Source organism: Ixodes scapularis, unplaced genomic scaffold, assembly GCF_016920785.2.
Source record: "Ixodes scapularis isolate PalLabHiFi unplaced genomic scaffold, ASM1692078v2 PGA_scaffold3__209_contigs__length_174095766, whole genome shotgun sequence".
Taxonomy (NCBI): Eukaryota; Metazoa; Arthropoda; class Arachnida; order Ixodida; family Ixodidae; genus Ixodes; species Ixodes scapularis.
The window spans coordinates 64,232,972-64,241,550 of record NW_024609868.1 but is presented as its reverse complement, the minus strand read 5'-3'; the positions used below and the strand labels follow the sequence as shown (position 1 = coordinate 64,241,550).

Sequence of the window (8,579 nt, the reverse complement as noted above, 5' to 3'; positions counted from 1 at the left end):
TGTTATTTATATTTTATATTGCTGCCTGCTTACATCTAGAACATGATGTTGAGTGTTATCATAACTGACGTTCTAATTCTCCCGTCGCTTTCATTGTATTAACTTTTGGTTTCTCTCCTCGAAATGCAAGTTTCATCTGGTATGCGTGTCAAAACGTAGATGTACAATGCATTCCAATCTGAGACTGAAAGAGCTGACTACCGTTGAGGTTCTTGCTCCAATTTATTCTTGAACACTTCCTTTTAGACTCCAACCAAGAACCCCCGATATAAATTCTTCACGTCGAAGAACGCGCGTGCCGATGAAACCCCGGGGGCCTCGAAACAAACAACGGTTTTACCGGGACAGCCCTTCACTGACAAAGCTGAGCCTGCCCCCGAAGCTTCGCCGAGTGGACGGGTCTCAACTTCACGGACGAGCGAGCGCAGTAGAACGCCCTTCTGGCTGCAGAGTCGTGCAGCCACCTCTGACCAGGAGAAATCGGCAGAAAAGCCTGATGAAGGTGTGGTGCACACTGCTCTTAGTTTCCTCGGGTAAGCACTCCTAGAAACCTGGAGCGACTGATTTCCAGCAAAGCACTTAAAAAGCAAACCTGTTTAAAGATTAAAAAAAAAAAAAAAAATACACGGGTTATTTTATTTAGTGAAGGTGGATGACCAGCGAAGCTGTTTAGCACACGACACAGACCCGCCCCGAGGGGCCGGAGGAAAGTAGACACGCGCGACGGGACCGCCACCCCGGGAGAGCGGAAGGAAAGGAAACTAGACACGCAAGCGCTTGGAACGACGACAAAGGGAGGGCGGTGCGGGCATAGGCAAGAGCGACGCGGGTCGCGCAGTGGTAAATCTTTGAGAAACCTTTATTATCTACCCGAGTTTATACTGATCTTGAGAATGGTGCCTATTGATAACTCATGTACTTAAAATGCATATCAAAGTGATGAGACGTGTAAGTTTTTGCATAGAATGAAGGGATTTTGCATCGAATTCGGGACTGAGTTTTTGTTGACGCACACGAAACATCCACGGAACCCTAGCCATAAACAGCTTCGCTGTAAAAAATGAAAAACAGCATCCTGCGCTGCGACAGTGCAGCATGACGTTTCGCCATGCACACATCGCAAGCTGTCATTCGCATAGCTACTTCCGCAGATAGCAGCGATTGACTTTCCCAAGTGCTTTGCGGAAAAGTATACACGCTGCAGATTTCTTAGAGTGTGGTACGGTTTCTAATCGGTGGTCAGGATTATCTCTAAATGATTAGTATACTATTTTGCGTTTCTGGAGCCCCTTGGAAGGAGGTTGCCAATCTGGCACATGACATTCCTGAAGCTTCTTCGTGTTAGATCTTGCATTAACTTCAGGACACTAATAGAAGATGCATTGCATTAGAGATGATCCCCGGTCCGTACCGCAGGGTGTTTATGTTGTACTATGTCACAAATAGAGCGGACGCAAGCGTTAAGTGTCAACTGCGTCTGCTAGTGGCACGAACAACTTTTTCCGGCTCGAAATCTCGTCGGGTACCATATTGATAAACTTTAGCCGTATGTCTTTCTACGCGCGGAAAGGCAGTGTTTTTCAAATCGCTCGAGGTTATTTTTTATTTTTATTTATTGCGTTATGAGCGATTGCGTTTGCCGGAGTAGTCAATGACAAAAGGAGCATCATCTGGTACTCGATTTTTATACGTACCAATCGTTATTCGAGCTTAAGACAAGATGGGGAATGAGAAGTCGACCCGTCGGCGGCCATAAAGGCAGCGGTAGATGTCGCCCGGGCGGCTCGGAAAGCAAACAAATCTGCGTAAACTGAAATACAGAGCCGCTCGACACGCTTCAGCGTCTCACCAACACCAAGAACGACGCCAATAACTAAGCGTCTCCGTGTAAACTAATGGCGAAAGTGGCGGACACCGGAAAGAAAAAAGGCGTTTCGTGGAACCGTCTTATCGCCACAGCTAATTAGCACGTCACGTTTGTCCACGAAACGTGTGTGGTAAAACCAACACTCAATGGGTTTTTCGGTGAAAAGGTTTTTCGACGAAACAACCACTCTCATCGGGCTCACGCTGGTTCACACATTTGTCGGCATAACCGCTTGGTACCGCTTACAGCGAGAGGATGCGCTTCCTAAACACGCTGGCGCATTAAATCGGGTAGCAATCGCATTTAAAATGGTCAAATGTACGCAAAATAAAAGTGTTCCAGTGTTACCCAGTAGATGGCACCAGTGTCTCCTCTCGTCACTCTCGTCATAAGCGGTCACAAGTGCTTACAGCGCAGCAGATCACACTCAAATGAGAGCGCCTAAATGAGCCCTTAGAAACCGTTTTGTGCGAGACGCTGCCATCCTGTCTTGCAGCAACGGCCGACGAGCCCCCACCACCACCTACGAGAAGAAGTGAGCGACCTCGCAAACTCTCGGTACCCTCTTACAAAGAGCCCAATGTTAACAGGTGAGCCCGTTCATTTAATCTTTGTTCTGGTGGAAATGGGGGATTGCGCAATATATGATTGCCGCAATATATAATTGCCAAAAACCAGCTGGAGTTAAAAAAACAAATAATGCGTTCCAAATGTTAAATATTGTACCGACCCGCGCAAGCATCTATGCATGTTTTCCTACATTTCGAGTTAATTTGAGAAACAAAATCGCGTCGAAATTATTTAGGTTCCATACCTGGAACGTTTTCGTCTTTGATCTGTTTCGTTGTTGAGGTCTCTCGCAGACCAGTTTTAGGCTGTCGAAAGGGTCTCGGGCTAGGAAACTGTAGTGTTAAGATGCTAAGATTTGTGAAATACAGTGATCTCTTTTTGCGCTATTCGGATCGCTACTATTTTATGATAAAACCTAGTGCGGTCAGTGTTTGCTAACACTTAGCTTCTTTAGGGCCCTCCCTTACAAAAAATTTATATCTGGCCAGATCTGAAGATTTCAGATATGGCCATATCAAAAATTGGCCACATATAACCTGATATTTTATATCTGCCAGATATAGCCTCATAACGCCAGATATAGCCTGATACCCCTGGCCAGATATGGAAATCCCAGATCTGGCTAAGTAAGGAAATTCCAGGTCTGGCCAGGCATTTCAAAAGTACAAAAGCCTGAAATCAGCACTTTATATATTTTTATTGTCTACAATTCTCCCAAGTGCCCCGGCCCGCACTCGAGGAGTTATGGAAACGGTGGTCCTTCAGCTCCTTAGTGATCGCTACTTTTGACCAATTTCATGATTACACAGTTTCGAATGTAATTCGTAGTCACCGTTGACAAGCCTCCCATAGGGCTCAAGCACCTATCATATCACTTTTAAGTTTTTCGTCAATGGCAGCGTTCAGGATATTGTGCATTCTGTCCAAACTTCAACCAGGCTGAGCCACCGAAATCTCTTACCATATTATCATTCTCGTGATTGTTGTTTTAGCAGGAATTACTTAAAAGCTGAGAAATCACAACAACCGAAACCGGGATTTAGCTCGGATTCCGCGGAGCTGTTTATGACATTTTTAGCGTTTCTAACTTAATATCAGCGTCTTTGAAGTTGTACGAGAATGATAATAATGTAAGAGATATGTCTGCGGCTCAACCAGGTTGAAGGTTGGACGGAATGCACAGTACTGACACTGGCGGGACATTTTAAAAGTGGTATGGCAGGTATTTGGGTCCTGTACAGCACGTGTTCAGGGCGACTCCGAATTACACTCAAATCTGTGTAACCATAGAATGCTCAAAATTTTCGATCACTAGGCAGCTGAAGAAACACTGTCCCTATTTTTCCTCGAGTACAGGCCGAGGCACTTACGGGATTTAGCAAATTGTCTATTCCGGCGTAATGTTAACACTTTGAAATAATTAAGCTACATTGAAATCCTAGCGAAAACTAGCACAAATAACCTTAAACTTACGATTGCCGAAGCTGAAGTTTGGAAATATTTGTGCTAACATTTAGGCCGCGAACAATAATTCATTCAGAGTTTTCTAACAAAGAATTTTTTTACTTGTTTGAAATTTTTAATATATTGAAAACCGGCCGCGAGATAAGTCTGTATATACGCCAGATAAGTCTGTATATACGCCATATCAGGCTGTATATATGCCAGATCAGACTGTATATACGCCAAATAAGTCTGCATATACGCCATATCAGGCTGTATATACGCCAGATAAGTCTGTATATACGCCAGATAAGACTGTATATAGGCCGTATATAATCATATAATGTTTGATATGGCCAGATATGGCCCAGATATAAGATTTCCATACGGGCTGGAAAAGCTAGGTTTCTTAGCGACACGTCAGCTCGCACTTCAAAGGGTTGCCTTTTAAATTCTTTGTATACCAGCTTCGTTTTTTTTATTGTCCGTACTGCAAAAATTGAAAAATTTGCGTTAGCATATTAACTACCGATTGCTTTAACGTGACTCACCACCGCAAAACACGTTTCAAAATTATAAAACGATTATAAAACACAACCTTTTTAATTATTTTTGATTGAAAAGAAATGAATCCTTTTACCGTTATGATGAACCAACGTTGAAGCCCGCTGAATAATTCAATGCACGATATTCACTTCAATAGGCATGTAAATAGAGAACCGCACCAACCACAGAACACCTTGTTTCTAGGCTTTTAAGCATGCCCGATGCCGCGAACACGGCCCTCTCCTCGAGGAAATTGTTCAGGTGGTGTTTTTTTTTTTTTTTTTTTTTTTGGCGTGCATAGTTACATTAATAGGCACTGTTTACACCTCAGCAAGTGGAGAAAGCCATTGCAACGCTTATTGTCACACAAATAAGTAAAAGCGAATACTTCTTCGACTTTTCAGGAAAATGCGACGCCAGTGATTGGCAGGACAGCACCTTCCAGAGTCCAGACGATCAGCTTGTGTGACAACACACAATCTGTTGATGAATTTTAGTTTAAAATATTTTATAGTTACTCCAACCGAGCGACTCCATTATAGTCTGTTGCAGGTTAAAAAAAGCAGCACCTGCTCCTCCCCCGAAGCTCTCCACTCTTTCCACTTCAGCAGCGCACACGCTGGAGAGGAGTCCATTCTCGCCTCCTCTCTGCAGCGTTCGCTTTGTTAAAATGAGGTGGAGGGCATTGCGGGTGGAGCTTGTTCGGCCTTCCTAACCTGCGACAGGCTATAGTGCAGTAGCTCTATTGGAGTTAGTTTTAACTGTTTTATCTGACTGCATTCAATAAAATCATACAGGGAAAACCTCCACAGGGGCTCTAACCTCTAACAGAGTGCTTCGTAAAAGAGTGCACATACTCTTGCCTCATGCGCAAGGCAGCCCGGGAATTTCGAGGGCTCTGCCAATAGACCGCTTCTAAAAACCAAGCGATCCTAGCGGCATAGTGCCGTGCAAAGCACCTTGGGAACCCAAGGGTCCGGGTTTAGGTTTGGATTTGCCAACCTTCATTCACGACATCCCGTCACAACCAACTACAGTGCATGCATTTTCGAACGCGACTTTCTTCAAATTTATAATACTGTAGGTGTTGCCTATCATTACGAATAGAATGCTGGGACACGTTGCTCCGCATGTTGTGATGAAGCTGCTTTAGAATCGCCGGTGTTAAAAAATCTGGCCACAGCAAACCCAGCACAGACTTTAGCTTCCAGACCGATGAAGTTCAGCAGGACTACAGCCCATCGCCTAATGTGGCATCGTTTTGTACGACGAAAGCATTCCATGGCTATCTGCGAAGGAAAGTCACCGAATTATGGAAAGTTACCTTCAACTTCTGCTTTATCATCTGTGCCGCATACTTGGCTGCCCCAGTGAAAGCGGAAGAGAGGGGGGGGGGGGGGGGTACGGGAGGAACAAGCACCCGTAGGATGCCATTTTTCCGCAGAATGTCTGCAATTGCTAACTCACAAAAGTTGACCCGTTCTCTTATGACCATGTCAAAAGCAACCGTTGTCGAAGGAGTGGTCATTTGAAATACCTCGATTCTCCGAGGCTAAGCGCTTTATCGTTGGTCTTGTTTGTCGAAACACCCAAGCAGTAAGAAATTGAAGTCGTTTTGGGTTAGTCGCTATGGGTTAGGGTGCGTCAAAGAAACCACCAAAGTTCCCATCGTTGTTATATTTTATCATTTCACATCACGAAATACCAGCCGTTCACTGCTTGTGATGAAGTGGGGCTCATGTGCACTTTGATATGAAAGAGCTCGGTGTAAAGGTAGCGATGTGAACATGCAAAAGCAATAAACTAATCCCTGATCAATGAGGTCTCCTATTGGTTACGGTTGCTACTCAGAACTCAATCCAGTGGCTGTGTCAATTACCCGCAGGCTCACGATATATATAAACCTTTATAGCACTGAGCTGAACTGAGCCGATGGCTCAGTTCCACAGCGAATAGTAAGGGTGAGGAAAAACGACGCTGCTTAGACACTGACTTTGGACAGGGTCTAGTAGCTATGTTATTGAGACCGGCTTTTCGCTCCATGTCCCAAATAAAAAATTGAAAACATAGAACATAGACGTTTAAACTTCAACTGTAATGCGAAATTAGAGCGCAGTTCGGGAGGAATTTCGGCGTCAATTTTCGCGTAAATTTTTGTGCTAAATTTAGTGGGGAAATTGAGTTTATGTATAGATCACGTAACATAAAATCATGACATCGTTTTCTCTGCTAAATTTAGCGTGAAAACTGAATTGGTGGCAGGGTCACGTGACGTCAGTTTTCCCGCTAAATCTAGAGGGGAAACTAAATTTGCGTAAAGGAGATGTGGCACGGTCATGTGACGTCATTTTTACCGCTAAATTTACCAAGGAACCTAAATTGGTGAAGGCCATGCGAAGTCAATTTTATCGCTAACTCTAGCGGGGAAATTGAATTCGTTTATAGGTCACGTGGCACGAAGTCATATGACGTGATTTTCTCGCTAAATTTACCAAGGAACCTACTTTAGTGTTGAGACCACGCGACGTAGATTTTACCGCTAAATCAGCGGGGGGGACTAGATTTGTGTGTAGGTGACGTGACACGAAGTCATGTGACGTCACCTTACCATGTGAGGTAAGGTGACGTAAATGTTCCCACTAAATCTTACGGGGAAACCGAATTTGCGTGTAGATTTTCACCCTCCGTTGCATGGGCGCTGCCATCTTGGAATCACGTAACGCGGCCGCCGTAAGGTGGCTTGTCGCTTCCTCTCCCCTCCGCGCCTTGGCGACGGCGTTGTATTCGTGTTTTTTTGTCGCGTTTTTGCGATTTTTCGCCTTACTTTGTGAGGTGCATGGTACTTATTTTTACTACCTAACTGCATGCCATTATTGATTTTGGCACAATAAGAAGCGCAAGGTACATTTGTGATAACGCAGTTATGATCTTAAAGAAGGCAAATTCAACGGAAGGAGTCACTGTGTTCTTTTAAAGCATCGTGCTCTGCCGTCATAACGAATCCAAAACAGCTGTGTCATTATATGGGGGAATAATTTTCGCGGTATAAACTTTCTTTTGATATCTGTTTATTTATGAATTTAGGGAGCTATATATTGTGATCGGTCTCATGTCTGCACTCATTCAATTTTCCTAAGATGTCCAATTAAATTAAGTCATTTAGACATAAACGGTGGCCCCACCGGGTGAAAAACGTGTCAAAGGCATCTTGTGAGCGCCTGACAAAAGCGCCTGAGGCACGCAATATGTGACGCCGAAAAAAAGCCGTCATGGTGGAAATCACTCGAGTGAAGCGTTGTCGATGTCCCGGATTCACTCTCGAAACTGCTCAAAGTAAAAAGCGTATCGGTTCAAACAAAAAAGTATCTGTCAAGCAAAATCCGCAAAGCGGTGCCTGGCATTTGCTTGCTAGAGGTCAAATTGGTTGCGCCTTTAATTTTATTTCGCAAATTATACAGAATACAGACGTCAGACAGCAAATGACGTGTTTTTCCCTAATCTCATATTCTCAAGACGTTGTAAGGAAATGTCCGTAGAAAAATAGTTTCCTAAGACCAACCTTGTGAAATGCTGCTAATGAATAGTTCAGCAGGGCGTTGATAGTTGAAAAAGAATTGCTACTCGGCCTATAGGGTGGACCATCGAAACATCTGTCCAGTACTTAATTTCTTTAAAGAAACCGATGGAGACATTATCGCTTCCTTTTTGCATTCCATGAGGTTGTGCCTGGAACCACTTCATAGAATGCTGATGAACAGATGAGCTTGCGAGTTCATCGGTTCTATGCGATCCAGCACATTGTTAGTCAAGTCGTCTACCTGGTTTTTCACTGTGCCTCCATGCATTAGCCTTCTCATTCGTTTATTTTTATGTAAACTGGTTTTAGCGAGTACCTCCTGTACGGCAGATCACATCCGTAATCCTCCCCCGGCATTATTTCAGTCGTTTCGCCGCCGAACCTGACCGAACGAAGATCATGATCAGATGAAGGTGTTCGGAAAACGTCCACAATTTAGGCTCGTAATTACGTCACACTTTTCGAGCTGTCCCATTACCACTGTATCGTTTCTTCTTTCACCAGAAGGGATATATTTATATCGCATAACTAAGCGAAAACGACATAACGCATCAGCACAGCCGCGAGCCCGTCGAG

At 44.2% G+C, this 8,579-nt stretch overlaps 1 long non-coding RNA gene across 1 annotated transcript; it reads left to right on the top strand.

Annotated features, from left to right (window-relative positions):
* Positions 1-435: 435 nt before the first annotated feature.
* On the top strand, positions 436-4,887 carry LOC120847815. The gene is made up of 3 exons (XR_005717462.1): positions 436-502; positions 2,364-2,457; positions 4,831-4,887. It is a non-coding gene; the product is annotated as an uncharacterized LOC120847815 (long non-coding RNA).
* Positions 4,888-8,579: the final 3,692 nt, after the last annotated feature.